Raw genomic sequence first — 17,590 nt, forward strand, 5'->3', positions numbered from 1 at the left:
CTCTCTCTCTCCCTCTCTCTCCCCCCCCTCCCCTGCTCACACTCTCTCTCTGTTTAAAATTAAAAAAAAAGTTGTGTTTTTACATACCTTAATTTAAAAATATTACTCAAAACGCTAACAATCATCTGGGCGTTCTGCGAGTCACATTCACGGATCACAGATCACCACAGCAAACGTAATTATAACGAAACAGTTCAAAATCTTGCGAGAATTACCCAAATGCAACACGGAGGACACGAAGTGACCAAACACCCTTGGGAAACCGGGGCCAGGGCACGTGCACCATAGCGGGTGGCCGCACACCTCCCACTGCGAAAGACCGCGCTGTGCTCTCCGCAAAGTGCAACAAAGCTCGGCACGCCCGTCCCGCAACAGGAGCTGTGTGGCCGTGGTGGCTCTGCTCTCTTTCAAACCCTCTTTTTGTCCCGTACTCACTTTCCTCGCGCGGCGCCGGGGTGAGGTGATAAAAACGCCAAGAAGACGAGATGAAGGGAGGGGAACGCCGCGTGCGTCGTGACGTAAAGTTAGCCTGCAATTGACCTTCTGACGATTCATCGCGAGGAGGGCCCTCTGCTTCCTGGCCTCGAACGAGGCGGGCAACTGAAAGTGCCGAAATGGAAACCACTGTCGTGGCGATTGGCATCGGAAGTGGGGCGCAGTTTTGTGTGACTGAGCCTTTACCTGCGGGGTCTGTGCTAACTCCAGCTGGTGTGCGAATGGAACAGACTTGTAGGACGCCCACTTGGCATCGGAGAGAATTGCCTGGTGTGGGGGAAATCCCTCCCTATCTGGTGGCAGAAGGACTTCTGTCTCTTCTTCACCATTTTATTCCACATCTGAAGCTGAAATTTGTTTCCAAGTTGGACCGAACAGAGAGAGAGGATGAGAGGGAGAGAGAGGGGGAATATTCTCTGTAGAACATTCTCAAGTGACACCTTTAGTTATAAATTAGGACATCCTCTTATATGTATATGGTTCTGGTTACCATAATTTCCCAGCCTGAATATAAGACCTGCATTGCCTCTTGGCCCAAAAATCTAATCAGACTTGTACGAAGTGATATTTGGATTCCTGGATCTGGCTGCCCTCTGCCAAAATACAATAGGGCATCCTCACCTAAATGGCCTCCTTCGGTATACAGAGACCAAGCAATTCAACTAGTAACTACACTAATTAATACTTAGAGAAGAATATCTATCAGATGCATTATTATACCTTAGAAAGGACAATAGTAAAGAAACCACAGTAATCAAAAAGCTTTCACTGTATCACCAGGAAATAGTGTCGCCAGCACATAAGGGCCTACCACGAACTTAGTTCTCAGATAAACTTCGACGAATAGCCAATTACTACTACCCGCTGGCCGTGTTATCTTAAACCTCTCAGAGCTTCAGTATTCACACCAAAGATTAATAACACCCATTTCTGAGATAATACAGATAAAGTCCTTTTTTGTACCAAAGACTGGTATTTTAAAAAAAGATCTGTTGTTGGTATTATTATTAATGTGCTCTTTCTATATAATCTCCTAAGTATTCTTGAAAAAAATTGTTTATAAGAAGTGATTAGATGAAGTAGCCCTAATTAATTGCAAAAGTAACTTTACAATAATAACCTTTTCATATTTTATAAGACTAGTCAAAAGAAAAATACTCTACAAAGAGATTGATTATTTTACTTCTTAAAAAACACTGATAATTTAAATTGCTCTCCCACCTCCCATTTTCTACTAAGTAAATCCATGTGGACACAAGTAAGCACTAAAATGCCAGTAGTTCGATATAATTTAGGTATCCAATCCCATCACACATTTCTCAGCCCTTGAGATCTCTGGTATAGTACATTTCCATAAAATGAGACAGGAAACGTGGCATCCTGAGAAACTTGGTGTCATATGCATACACATGGGCATTTCTAGTGCAAGCAGTGTCTCTTTAAATAAGTCTTAAATTTGAACAGAGCTCACCGAATATGATGATACCAAGACTTCACCAGTTTGCCTCTGAATATCAAAATAAGATTTCCAAATCAGGTAAGACACAAACTGCATTTTCCCCCACCGGTATTCGTCCCGTGGTTGATTTCCTCAGGGCAATAGAAAGGGCTTAATCCGCTGACATTCACTATACCAGCTAGAACCAGACAATGGGGTCTCTTATTTCCTTCTAAGCATCATTTAGAAAGTATAGAAGAGGATTCTAAGCTCCACACCAAAACAAACAAAAACAAAATGAAACAAAAAACAAAAGAGTACCATAACTGGAATTAAAGCTTACGTGTTTCAAGAACACCACTGTGAGAGTTCAGGTTAAAAGCAAAGTGTTCACTTGTTTAGAAAATATTTACTGAGCATCTAGTGTATAAATATCAGACTCTAGTCCCCATACTGGGAACATAGTGATGCATGAGATAGACAGTAAGTTATTAAATAGCTTCTTGGTTGGAGCACTGGACCTTGTGAATTAGCTGCTGCATGATCAGATTGGGCCAGGGAGGCACATGATGGCAGTGGTAAAGCATGGATTTTGGAGTCCCTATATTGTAACCTTGGCCAAGTTGCTTAATGTCTCTGAGTTTGAGTGTCCTCTGTTGTAAAATCAGAATACCAAGCATGCCTGCCTTAGAGGGCTATTGTGAGGGCCAGCTGGTTCAAGCTGTTGAAAGTCCAGCCTAGAACATAGATGGCACTCAACAAAAAGCAATTTCTTCTATTCCCTCGTTCAAGCCCAAATATTCTCAGTGGATAGTGGAAACACATAAAGATAAAACATTGATGTAATAAGTTTGGTTTGTCTCTGAAATCAAAGTGGGGATCACCTTAGATCAGGTACTATTTATGTTTGAGTCTTCTATTAGCAATGTGGGAGAATGCAAAAAAAGAGTAGCACACTGCCTCCTTGTATCATTCTTTATTTTAATCAATGATGCTTTAAGAAGTTTAAAGTAGAAACAAGAAAATCACAAAACTCTGAGATACCTGAATCTATAAACGCTCACCAAAAAAACAAACTTCCATCATCTTCTACTGGAGACCCACACGAGAACTGGGATACCACTTTCTTCTCACCAACATTTCTCGGCTTTGAAAATAAAGCTCAAACACTTTGCCTCCATTCAGCTCAGCAAAGGTAGCAGATTAGACATAAAAGTGCAAACACTGCAAAGGGAAAAAAAAAAAAACCCACCCGTGGCTGCCTGCCAGCTCTTGGCCAATCAGTCCTCACAAGGAAGGTTGCGTCAGAGGCTTCCAGCCTGCTGGAGCCTCTGCAGCTGCCTGCAACGCAAGCTTGGACCACCCAGGCCGCAGTGGACTGGCATCTGGAGAAACACACAAACAATGGAGAACGTTAGAGCCCTGCATTTCCGAGCCAGAGATCCTGTCACTAGGCTAAGCCTGGTCTTTGAGAAAGTCCTAGGCAAAGAAGAAATCTAGTATATGCTAAATGGCTCTGCTAGTAAATCACTGTCACGGGTCAGCAGCATAACCCCCAGGACGGAAAAGATTTTTTTTCCACTGGAAAATCACCCGTATTCATGTTCAACTGGTATTGGGCTCTCACCCAGTGTAATTAACATCTTACCTGTGGGTGGCTGGTAGAATTGCTTTACACCTCTCTCATCATCCCAGCCCCAATACTTCCTGAAATGTTTTATACAAACAGATAGGAGGTGATGTTTCTAAAGATAGACTATTTGGTAGAGGGCTCTCTGGTAGCCCCTCCATTCCACTCTCAACAAATTTATTTTTCTAATTCAATGTCAGAAAGCAGGTCCACATCACTCATAGGTTTGCTCAAATGCAAGCCATGCCAACTTGTTATAATTACAGTGAGATACAATAGCGGACGTGGGGGACGCCTAATTAAAGAGTTGGACCTTGAATCCCGGTTGGAAAGCCAAGTATGTGGCCTTCTATCAGATCTGAATGGAAACTCTGCTCCACCGATGATGGATGTCTCTGGGAAATACACATTCTCCTTGCACCCAAAGATACTTGGAAAGGCGTAGGAGAGAAGCATCCTGCTAAGATTAAAATTGAAACTAAAACCTGGAGCAAAGCACTGATCCCAAACTAGACACTTGGACTTAATTGGTCCGGATGCGGCCCAAGCATCAAGACTGCCTTTATTCACCAGATGATGCTAATGGCACCCAAGGTTGAGAAACCCTACAAAGATTCCTTAGATAATACTTACCATTTTAATGGAAAATTTAACCAGGAAGTCAGTGTATCACAGCATAGTAATTTACTAGATCTCTCAGAACAACATAGCCATAATTTACTACATTGCACCATAATGTTGACTTTGTCTCCCAAACTAGACTGGAGGCTTCAGGAGGGTGCTTTATCTCCAGCTCATAGGAGAGATCTCTAGACATGCAAAATGTAATAGAAGCATTTGCTTAATCATTGGACAGATGCTCAGAAAATATCACAATGTGTTTAAGCAGAAAGACTCAGACTTTATAGAAACATGTTTTCTATAATCCTCTAAAGCATTTATTTTCAAATTCTAGTGTCCATGAGAATCTTATTAAATATGTAGGTTCCTAAGCCTCCCCTAGAACCTAGTGTCAGACCAAGAAAATTCAGTTCATTTCAGCAATAACTTCCTATGAATTCCTCCAGTGCCTAGTACAACCCAGGAATAAAACAACCAAATGGCACGACCTGTACATCTGAGATGAGAATCCACAGCCAGCTAAATACAGGTAAAAAAGGGCTTCTTTCATCTAAGTTCTTGAAGCCAAAGCTAGATCAGAGGTTAATGGTACCAAGGACATAAACGAGTTGTGTAGGTCATGACAACGCAACACACAGAGAAAGCTTCTCTTGCTGATTTAAGATAAATAGTGGAGAGTCTGTGGACTGAATATTTTGGATGCTGTGTGGGATCCTTGGCAGTCAGAGGCAGTGTTTCTGGCTGAGAGCTACACTTTCTACGCAGTGAAGGGAATCCAGATGAGTTCCCTTCTAGAGTGCATTGTGGAGCTCTAATTGAGGCTGCATTTCTTGTTGTCTTAAGAGGCTCTGCAAGAGCCAAATTTCAGGAAAATCAAGAAAGCAAGTAATCTTATCTTATCAGAAGAGATGGGGCAAAATACACTGTGGCCTAAAGTTCCAGTATCATTGCAAAACAGAAAGGTTCTTGCTTACAGTATGACCCAGGATTTTAAAAGTTTTACCTTCTTCCGAGTCACCAGCTTAGAACTTAACGATGCCTTTATAAGGACTCCATTCAAATCCTGGTCTATCTATATATTTGCTGTGTGACCTTGGGTGAGTTACTTAACCTCTCTGAATCTCAGTTTACTCATTTTTATCACAGGGAAACTACTGGCTACCTCATAGTGTTATTGTGAGGATGAAATATTAAGTACCAAGTACAGTGTTGATGCATGTTAGCTGATAATAATAATTATTATCATTACTATTATTTTTCTTCCCTGCCTCCCTCTGGTTCTAGGCAAAGTGAAGTGCTTCATGTCCAGTTGTCCAGGTACAATCCCTTCGCTTATCCTCTATAGTTTTATTTGAAGCTCTCATCTATTTTCTCTATCCCTCTTTGTACAGAGGACCACCCAGAATCAGCCCAGATGAAAGTTTTAGGTTAGCTTCTGTAACAAATAAACCCCTACATTTTAACAGCTTAACACCTTAAAAGCTGATTTCTCATATAACAGTCCAAAGCTGGTGTTACTGATGGGTCGGGAGTTTTACTCAATGATTGGTAATTAGAGGACCTGCTCCCTCCATCGGTAGCTCACCATCCCCAAGGCCTCTCAGGGGATCCTGCACCCAACTGCAGACAGGGAAATGGAGAAAGAAGAATTTCAGCCTGTATCTTAAAAGCCCTACGCAGAAGTGAGTCCCCTCCCTGCCAGTCTGGTTCCGTGGGTGAGAGGTATCATGTGGCCACAGGAGAAGGGGAGTAGAAAACAGTCACTGGCTGAGCAGTTTCCCCCCAGCAACAGCTCCGTATCATGCAAGAACACAAACTTTTGGTGAATTATTATCCATCTCCACCAAAAAGCTTTTATGTAATATGCACAAAGGTGAGGCCTGGACACCTGCATTGACGGGAACGTTAGAGATCTCCTGCAGTGCACTACAAACACGGACATGCCTCAAACACCCCGGAATGGTCAGCCAGCCAGTGCGAGACCACTGTGAGAAATGTCTGTTAGAAAAGTTTTCCCTCCGTGGTCCTAGTTGAGCCATCTGTTGTAGCACAGAAGAAATGTATGCATGTACTTCCTCAGACCTCAAATGAAATAAATGTAGCTGACTATATAGTTCTTTTTTCCCAGTAAATGTCCATAGCTCTTCAAATGTTCTTAATATACCATGGTTTTCAGACTCTTCACCATCACGTCTTCTTGTCTCCACTGCAAGCGCATCATTTGTCATGGTCCCTAAAGTATTTGACCCCTGAGAGATGAATACAATATTCCAGACACATGACTGGATACCCCATATGGAATCATCTTTTCTAAATTATACTAACCAGAGTCGGTTCTTCCTTCACCTTTGGTTTCTTCTTTCTCCTACATTTTAATTCCTCTAGTCACACTTCCTTAACCAATGGATATCTTTAGCTTCAATTTGTCTGTTCCCATTGTCTTTTATATTCCTGCCAGTCACTTTCTGGCCCATCACCAAATTAGCATTCTTGCATCAAACACGCAAGGGCTGTTCAGAAAGTACATTTACAAGGTGTTTTTCTGAAACTGATTTTAAGAGATGGCAACTAATCCCTGCAAGTATTTAAACAGCAGCTGATTGCTACTTTTCCTGCATAATCCAATAGATTCACACGTTTGTTATACCACAAGACTGACTTTTTCTATGCCAGCTGAGTAAATTGCAGGGTCCTTGGTTATTAAATCAACTTCATATCACATCAGTGAACACAAACTTTATTGAGTTCCAGGCTTGTTGCAAATAATGTCTCCGAGAGACAGAATGAATTTTGCTTGAAACTGGGGCACGGTGACTTTTCCACGTCTTCGAGTATTGATTTGTTCAGTGATTTGCCCTCTGTGTATTTGCGGGTCCTCGGATTACACCGCTGTGCTTCCCTGCTGCTCCACTTGCTCTCCAGGACTGGGCATGTCGTTCTGATACACTTTCAATTAAAAATGTTCTTGCCATAAATTTAAACAAGTTGACCATGAAATTCTGCAGCAGAAACCGCTTTTTTTTTTTCATAAAAAAATGGAAACACATGTTTATAAAAGAACATTTAATGACATGGAAAAATATTCAAGATATATTGGTAGAGGAAAAAAAGCAGATTTCTAAAATACAAACACAATATGAATCCATATTTGAAAAACAGAATATAGTGTGTGTGTGTGTGTGTATGTGTGTGTGTGTGTGCGTGTGCGTGCATATGCTTGCACAGGAAAATTCTAGAAGGATATTCACTAAAGTATTAGCAGATATTCTTTGGGTGGCGAGTTTTCTAAAGATAATTTCTTTTTCCTTAGCTATATTTGTGATATCTTCTATAATGACATTTTTTTATATTCAGAATCCACATCACTATCTCTCTTCTTGTGTGCCATTGGTGCCTAAGGACACATTGTTTTGGACTGAACGTTTGTGTCCCCCACCCCCCAATTTATATGTTGAAGCCCCAACCCCCCAGTGTGACTATATTTGTAGTAAGGCCTTTACAGAGATAATTAAGGTGGAATGAAATCTTAAACATGGCACCCTGATCTGATAGGATTAGTGTCCCTTAACAGAGACAGGAAAGAGTACTTTCTCCCTCCCTCTCCTTCTTCCTCTCCCACTCTCTTTCCCCTTCCTCCTTCTATCATATGAGAACACAGCAAGAAGGTGGCTGGCTCCAAGCCGGGATGAAAGTCCTCACCAGACACCAAATCCACAGGCACTTTTGTCTTGGACTTCCCAGCGTCCACAACTGTGAGAAAACAAATTTCAGCTATTTAAGCCATACGGCATTTTGTTATGGCAGCCTGAGCTACTGATACGAACGTCATGGTGCAACCAATTCATTTTCATCCTCATGCATAAATATTTAACTTCATAGCTAATTTCTTAAGCAATCACAGCACTTTGATATTCCTCACCCATTGTTATCAGGATGTGAAAGAAGCAATACTCTTCCACACACACAAGTGAATTGCAAATGTTCCTGAACTACTTTTCTTTCCAAGCCTTTTGATTCTTCTCTATAGCCAGCTGATGACTCTTCAGGGTCCTAGCGGTTCATACACGGTCAGTCAAGAATTCAAGAGAAAAGGAATTTAGCAAGCATAGACAGAACTGATGACAAGGGAGGATGGGGCTGGCAGGACAGATTTTTTGTTGTGTAACTGCTGGTAGAGGTAGAAACCAAAAAGGCAGGTGGAAATAAAGAAAGGAGTGCAGAAGGGTCTTGAGTACATCTGAATTTATGAAACCCAAAGATATTTGCTATAGGCCCAGAATGTAAATTCAAATTAAATTAAGCTCGATCGCTCAAAGCAAAACCTCCTCCTACATGATCTCTCATTGACCTCAAAGGTAGAATTGGGCTACAGCAAAGAGGTCACGAGATGTGCCTGAAGCTGTGCTTAGAGTCAACAGAGTAGAATTAAAGTTCTGAAATCCTGGAGCTTGTGACCCCAGAGGACAGAGTGGACAGTCTCCCCCACCCCAATCCCTCTGAAGGCTCGTTGTAACGAACGTCACTGGGTGTGTTCCCCAGTCCAAGGACTCCAGATGCATCTGTGGAAACAAAGCTTGCTACAGAGCATACCTCCCCCCTGCCTCCCTCCCTCCCTCCCATTTCAGGAACACATTTCAAAATGCCACTTTATTAACAGCTAAACAAAAACACCTCTTCGACAGGGATGAGGGAGCGTGGCGTAAACATGTCACCCCCACCTATTGTTCTGCGGAGTTGAAATTCTCCTATGACTGATTATAAAAGGCAGTTATAGAGGAAACTGTTTGAGTCTGCAGAATTAAAAACAAACAGTGAGGCATTCAATGACGAACAGATCTGATGGATTAAAATGCACCGAAGAAAGACATCTCAGGCGATGCCTGAATAGGCCAAGTCAGAATGAGAGGAAATTCGGCCTGCAATTTCCAATCAAGAGAAAACTGGCAAAGCAACAGAATTTGAGGCTCCCTCAGATTTACACTTTATCTGCTAATTAGCATTAACATGCGCGGTAGAGGTATCTCACCAGCTTGTGGCACAATAAAAAACGAAATGTGTTATCACCACAGAATGTGTAATTACTTTAAGCGCTGGCTGAAAATTGCAGGGTACTTCATTTCAGAATTTGTATATATTTATTGTTAGAGATAAACTTGTTGAAGTATATCTAATCTAATTTTATGTTATAATTCCTGTTTAAGATAATTTTAGTGTCAGCAAGCCAAGGACTGAAGTAAATACTGCCATAAATTGTAATACATTAAAATACCAGAGCATTACATCCATTCGGCCGTGACTTGATTCGCTTATTGTTTAAAGACAAAAAAAAAAAAAAAAAAAAAAAATCTCAGATTACATCAAAACTAGAAATATACCCTGTGGAGTGGCTTCTTTCTACCCATGTCAGGTCAGGCAGTCGATGGAGTCTGCCAACTTGAGACTCCCCTGTCTCAGCTCCTTGGAAATGTGAATCACTGTTAAAAGAATTGTAGATTTCCGTTTCCCTTAGGTAGAATTTATTATTTTTGTAAGATCTCTTTAAATTGCCCTGTACCTCCCCACAAGGGAAATGCATTAGGACAGATTATTTGGCTTTAAATCATAACTAGGTTAATATTTGTTTTAAGTTTGAGTTAAGACCTAGTTTAAATTCCTCCTTAAATTGTTAAACAAGACAATTTGGGGCTATGAAAAGGAAACTATAGCATGTTTTTCAGTAATACGATATTATGGCAGAGGCTACCAAATCATGCAAAAGCAATTTCTTATTTTCCTACTAAATAGAGGATTATAGCTAAAGCATTGCCTGCATACAGACTGTTCATTTTTGAGCAGCATTATGTCGAGCCTGCTATACTTGGAAAGACATGGAGATAACACTGCCTCCGAGAAGGGAATGCTGCATCTCACACTATTTCTGTTCAAGAACCAGCAATTTCTCTGCCTTTTTACGCCCTTGTTTCTCCAGGAGGAGAAAAAAAAGGGGAGAACAGAGAGGTGGGGAGCTATATATACAAGGTTGTATTGTTCACACAGTCAATGCTTTTATTCATATAGTTTGTATTTATAAGATATAAAAAAAAAAAAAACCTTTGCAAATTTTCTCTTGGTCGTCTACCTTCCATTCCCTTGAGGGAGGCACTGAATTCAAGGATCCCATGGGATATATCTTACTATGACTCTTTCAGAAAGAGCCTTAGAATTTTAATGTCAGCCTACTGGCCTCCCTGTTGTGTGAAACATGGCGGGAGCTAATGAGGCCTTGAATGACTCAACCCATCTCATAGCACTGATGTATTTATTGGTTCTCCAAGAGCCTTTCTACATGTTGCAATAACTAAAGCATATAGATTGGAAGTTCTTGAAACTGAAATTCTCTGCCTGGGGAGGCAACTTCTGGCACATTCAAAACACAACTGGATTTTCCTTTTTATGTCTGCCTTTTAACTTGGGAAATTGATATTTTATATTTAATGATTCCTAGTGATAGCTTTGTACCAAGCTCAGCATATTAAACATGGGCCAGTATGTAAACAAAATCCAAGCTGCCCTGTGTTGTAATGGGAATGGACAGAATTGAGGTATTCCTTGGGGCCAAGGGAACAGGGGTAGGGCCAGAAGCAGCAATTCACATGGTTCTTCCCTAGTAGCCAAAAGCACTGAATGGAAGTGTTGTCCCTGTGCTCTGGAAAGGACTGGTTAAGTATTTATAAGATGCTGCCTCCAGGCACCTGGGTGGCTCAGTCCTTAAGCATCTGACTTCAGCTCAGTCATGATCTCATGGTTCATGAGTTCGAGTCCCACATGAGGTTAGCTTGAGCCCCACTTCGGGTGAGCATGAGCCCCACTCTGGGCAAAAAAAAACATAAGCCCCACTTCTCTTCTCTCTCTGTCTCTCTGTCTTTCTCTCTGTCTCCCTCTGCCCCACCTGGGATTCTCTCTCATTCTCTACCGATTCTCTCTCTCTCTCACTCACTTGCACCCTCTCTCTCTCAAAAAAAAAAAAAAATGGTTCTGTGGACCTTCTATGGTTTTCAGAAGGTTGGGGAAGGAGGGGACCTTTCTTCCCAGGCCTCATTCATTGCCTATTGTGCACCTGCTACCAGATCCCCTTCCCTTGAAGCAGGCATCCTCATTTCTGAAGATGTTTCATCTCCAAAGACTTGTGATTCCCCCTCTACTCTGAATGCATGTGGAAAGTATTTTGGAATCTTGCCAAATGGAAGCAACTAAAGACAATCGGAAGTGACAATTGTCCATACCATGTGAAAATGAACTCTCTTCCCCAACCAACAGCTTTGACAAGGTGTTAACTTGAGTGTGTTGACCTGATGCTGATACATAATTTTAAGGCCTTCTCTAGGTATGCATTCAGATGAAAAATTATTTCCAAAGTAAGACTTTCTCTGTGTGCAAGGGACGTGGCACAATTTTACAAGAAGCAGCATTAACCATTTGCAGTAACTAGTGCTTTTTTCATCCAGAATCTCACCTTCTATCTTGTACCCATGGCATGGCCTAGAAGCCTAACATCGAGCCTGTCTTAGCCAACCCAACATTAGTCTACAGAGCAGAACTAAAAAGACCAGGCAAATTCTGCCATCGGACACCTGCAGGGTTCCCTGCGACTGCCCATTCTACAGACTCTCTAATGTAAACACCCACATGGCTTTTCTTCCCGTTCATCCAAGGCAATGTCCACATTTTCATTTTCACTGCTAACTTTATTTATAATATTCTATTAGAGCAATTTGTAATAATTTGAAAAGTTACTTAAAATCCTTTCTGTAGGCCCTTCAAAGAATTCCATAAAGAAGCCTGACCCGACCCACTACACAAAGGTCAAATTTGAAGATCAGTGATTTAGCAGTAAGGAAACAGAGGGCACACTCAAATAGGGAATTTAAGGAGAGTTTTTATAAAGGGACAAGACACAAAGATGCAGGAAGAATCAATGTGAAGCCCACTATCTTAGCTATCAAACACTAAGAGCTATTGCCATCCTTGGATGGTTCCATGCACTCATCCAGAGCTATAGGAAAGTGTATACACAGGAACTGTGGCCCTTGGTAGAGAAACAAGACTCTAACAACCCAGTAGGGAAGTGGCCAGAGAATTAACTTCCTGACCACACTCTTCTTCTGCCCTCTTCTCTCTTGCTACTGCCTCCATTGGCCAAATGCAAGTAAAAGTCAGAGGGCAGGGGAACCTTGTTGACGCCATTGATACAGGTCAGCCCTCCAGGGCACAGACCAAGTTGATCTGGAAGGGCAAACAGAGACTACCCAGACAAGTGGGTTACTCAGGTCCTTTAACTTATCAAGAAATGCTTGATCTAAAACAGGCTTCTCATGAGTTCCTTTACTACTATAAAGCCCACCAGTAAAACAAATTTGTTACCACTTTCCACTTCTTATGGATTTTCATAATAGTCCTCAGAGACCAACAACTACTGTTAACTACTGTTGTCACCAACATCTTAAGAGAAACACACATTCCTGTTTTACATATGTCCAAACATGCCAAGTGGTCTTTAACTACCTTTTATCAAGAACTAGTTTTACAGGCTCTTAATTATTTCCTAATTATTTATATTTTCCTTTATGACAGTGCCTTGTTAACCACACATTAAAAGTTCTGTATCTTTGTGATTTCAGACATAATTAATTTTATCATCCTATGGATTTATTAATGGGACTTATTTTCTCACTTTCTCTCTCTTTTCTTTCCTGCTTTGTTTGTAAGATCTCCTTTCCCCTACATTGATCCTTTGCTATATGATTAACTAACTCCCCCATTCTCTCCCTTTCCCTGGCAACCTAGGTTAGATCTATCATAGACCATGTTTTTCTACTCTTAATATTCCTTTAGTGGCTTTGCTGAGAAGATATTTCTGCAATCGAAGCATCAACATGTCTCTTCTGCTGTGTCGTTAGCTTAGTCTTTAGGCTAAGATTCAGGAATATGCTATTGATTCTATCTGTAATTTTTAGCCTCATGTTGCATATGTTGAGCAACCTCACTCAAACTCACCTGAATCTGCTCTTTGGCCTATATTGCTACATTTGAAGGGTTAATATTCTTAGTGACTTAAAGTAATTCCGATTTCCTCACTGGCAATCCTTTATTCAATAAAATGGATAATTTAAGTTGCAATAATACACTTTTTTTTCTATAGTACATGATAAAACTATTGTAAGTTTAGGTGAAAAAGAATGTGACCAATAACTATTTTAATTTTCTCTAGAATTGGACTTGGTACAAAAACAAAAATAAAAACCATTATGACAACCAGTGTGGTAGGAAAGTGGGAAAAGTCTGGCTTTGGAGTCACATAGCCCTAGGCTTGAGACCCCACTCTTTGGCTAGTACTGATCACCTTTCTTTACTATAACCTTATTGTAAGAATACCCCTTGGTGGGAAATGTTTATGTTTATTGTATAGGATAATGAGGGTTAAATGCCTGAGATGGAATACCTAACAGAGATCAGTAACTTCTTCCTCTAGCTCCTTCTTCTCCCTGTCTCTTATGCCCCCATGTTGTTTTTAGTGGACATCCGCTCCAGACCAAGTCCTCTGCCAGGTGTTTCCCATCCTTTGCCTTCTATGCAGTTCTAGCCCTTTCTTTTACTATCTCTATTTGTTCTTACTCGTCTTTTTCCCTCTCATGCCTGTCAGAGCTGAGTACGTTGAAGACCTGTAGGCCAGTCAACTAATGTAAACATGCGAATCAAGCAGGAATAAGATAAGAGTGAGTGATAAAGATTGTGGAAAACTAGGGAATGTTTGTTCTGTCTACAAACCCTCAAAACACAATACACAGACACTATTTGCCAAGCAAAACACATCAGCAGGTTGGATTTGACTTTGGAGCAGCCATTTGTGTACTGGCCCTCCAAAGGGGCCCATAGATGGTCACCGTTCCCAAATCTCAGGTATCTCCGTGCTGCTGACACCTGAGTTAAAGTTGTAATTATAAGCAGCCTTCTGATAAAACTCTTTTCTGAAAGCATTCACACATGATATATAAGAAATCATGGACCACTTTGCAGATATACAGATGTAATAATCAAGGTTTATATGCCTTTTTGCCTTCACCAAAAAAGCTGTAGTTATAGCCAAAGATTTTCGCAGATACATATAACTGTATTTTCGAAAGTTGAGGAAGCAAGCTGAATCTCTCAAGAAGCAGACCCACACCAGACAGCTCTTTAGTGTCCATTCCAAGTACCTCTATAGGATGTCAACATAGCTGTGACAACAATTCCATGAGGTAAGAATTGCAATTATTATTATGTCTCTTTCACCTGGGATCCAAAAGCTCTGACCTGGGTTCATGATCAAATTTTTCATAAGCAGGTGCCTTGCACAGTGCCTGGCAGTGGTAATCATATTAATTAAATCTGAGTAAATAAAGTCAAAGAATCATTACAGATCTCCCTCCAAAGGAGACATCAGGTTCTTGGATGAATGGATTTAGAGTGTGGTCACTAGAAACAGGTCAGTTTCTTGCTCAGAGATTCAGTGCACTCTGGAATGTCGGGAAATGATGTCAGGCTCTATAAGCAACATCTATAATCACAGACCCAGAGCCAGACTCTCACATGTGTGCCATGTGGAAAGGAATGTGGATCCTACACCTGTGCTGTTTGCTTTTTTTTCAGGCAAATATGCAAACTGATAACAAGACCATCTGCTTCTTCATCCTCAGATATAAAAGATGGCTACACATGCAGAGAACTAATCATTTTAGTCCCTCTTAACTGCCTGTCTGATTTCATAAATATCTTCATTCAGTTCATTTTAATAACTATTGCTTTAGAATTTTCTGATTCTCAGCTTTGTTGATATATTCTTAACTTCCCAAGAATGAAAAACTATCAAGTTTCTTCAATTACCATATCAACAACAACAAAACTGCTTTCTTAGAATTGAAATCCAAATTTCTATCTTTCCAGCCTGATGCTTTCCAGGAATTACGGGGCCTAATATTTGAAAGTTGCATAAGAAAACAGATGAAAAAAGGATGAATTGAGGATTTCTGACAAAGTAATAGAAACCCGAGAGAGAGAAAACCTTGTTGCTACCTCAGCTCGCTTCACTTTTTCACTTGGGTTTTTCCTGTTTGTGATGGCTCCAATTCTGGCTACAACTCCTGGGACCCTAAGTCAGTATGGCTGCAGCTATCAGCACAGCTGATGTCTCTGACCTTCTGCTTATCCCCAACCAGTCATGGTATAAGAAATCCCCTCTCCTATTAGTTTCAGCAAGACTATCTTGGACTCTTTCAAAAGGGGCTCTTAGCAGGAAACCAAGAGTAAAGAAAACAAATAGAAAAGTATAGACCTCAAAACATTTGCAGAGCCCATGAGTATTATCCCAAAGTAAGCCTGTTATAGACAAGTGCATATAGACAAGATCTTATCTATAAGATCCCAACACCGCCTGTAGTTTTTCCCCATCTCCACCCTATCTCTCAGAGTCTGAGATGCAGAAAAGAAATAGTGTGCTGGAATCCTGTAAACTACCCAGCCATGTCAGCTGTGGCTGGGTTTTGGTTAAGCCAGGTTAAGAGATTTTATGTTTTCCTTTGCCTTTTTTCACTTAGTTTCCAAGGCCATACTACATAGAAAATAAATGTAAACTTACCTTTGTTAAAATAAAAGAGAAAGGAGTTCTTGATACAGAAAACAGGAGCATAGGAACTGTCTGGAATGGTGGTCTCCAGAATGGATCCATTCACCTTAGGGGGTGATGCAGTAGGAAAACATTAGAACATGTATGTTTATTTTATCTTTTTCTTTTAAAATATGTGTTAGCTTTTACATAAGTAATCCAGTGGAATATGTATATGATGTTTAAATAAATGTGCACGTGTCTGTTTGAAGATCCCTGCCCACAAAGAATACTGTAATGGCAGCTTCCATGGCAACTCAGGATCTGGGAAAAATCGGGTGGGGCTAGAGCAGATCAGAAGTGAAAACCCAGGCAGGAATGAGCCAAAACACCTGATAGACTGATCAATTCCTTTCTGGTGTTTCCCGTATACCACAGTTTTGGCTTTCTGTATAATATCGTGTTAAGTGACCAGACTTTGCAGCCAAACAGACCCCTCTCTGCTTTCTGTGTAAATTTGGGCAAGTTCCACAACTTTTTGCACTTCAATTTTGTGTCTGTAAAATGGGATTCGTGGTACTTACATCATATGGGTTATTGTAAAGATTAAATGATATTATGTATAGAAAATACTTCACGTATTGCTTAAAATGTAGTGATCTCTCAATAAACAGGGGCTATTATTACTTCTACTGTTCCTTGCATTAAAGCCCCCAAACCCATGGATCTAGGCAAGGGGAATTCCAAAATTTTGGCTTGAGATTTACAGCGTATTAATTTCTTACTTCCTAAATAAGAGTAGAGGACTAGCCAGGGACATCTCTGCCTTCACATGAATTAACTATCCAATCCCTATGAGTTAAGTAATATTTTTGTTGAACTTATGACAACACTAAGACACAAAGAAGTTGAGTAGTACCTTTCAGAAGGGTAGATAGCTGCTTTGTGATGGAGCTGGGATCTGAACCCAGGCAATCCAGCTTGAGAGACTTGTCTACCTGCAAACTAAGGCTTTCTCAACCTTGGCACTATTGCTATTTAGGACTGGCTAATTATTTGTTGCGGGGGGGGGGGGGGAGGTTGTAGGATGTTTAGCAGCACCCCTGCCCTCTGCCCACTTGATGCCATTAGCACCCCCTCCTTAGTCGTGACAATCAAAAACGTCTTCACACGCTGCCAAATGTCCCCTTGGAGGAAAAATCACCCCTCGTTGATCTCCGTGCACCACACCAACTAACCCTTTTATTATTCTAAAGATTATTCTGTTAACTGTGAGTTAGGCAATATTTTACTCATTTTACTCACCACAAAACTAAGGCACAAAGTTCATTCTTGTTCTTAACCATGACTGTACAGAATTGCTTGGGGAGTTTTTAGTCTAATTCCCAGACTTCATTCAAGGTTACTTGGATCTGGATCTCTGGGGCAGTTACAGAAGGGGGAGGGAGGAGACCCAGGCACCCGTGTTTTTAAAGCCACCCCCGCCCCAGCCGATTCTAGTGAGCAGCCAATGTTTAGGAACAAAGCTCTAGTCATTCTTTTAAGAATCAACTCACAGAAGTATTTATTTGCTATGTAATTAGGAATCTAACTCTCTAATTACAGTACACCTGTACTGTGCCCTTTCTCCTTGAATCCTCTCCTTAAAACGCTCCTACTCTGGGTCTCCCTCTCCAGTCACCTAGCTTGAACATTTCCTTTCTCCACCACACACCCCTCCCATGCATACGCTTTCCTGTTTTTTTCACGATGATCCTTCTGAAATGCTCTGCCCTTGTTTTTTTGTCCG

Source organism: Panthera pardus, unplaced genomic scaffold (genome assembly GCF_024362965.1).
Source record: "Panthera pardus isolate Hobbes unplaced genomic scaffold, ASM2436296v1 HiC_scaffold_7, whole genome shotgun sequence".
Taxonomy (NCBI): Eukaryota; Metazoa; Chordata; class Mammalia; order Carnivora; family Felidae; genus Panthera; species Panthera pardus.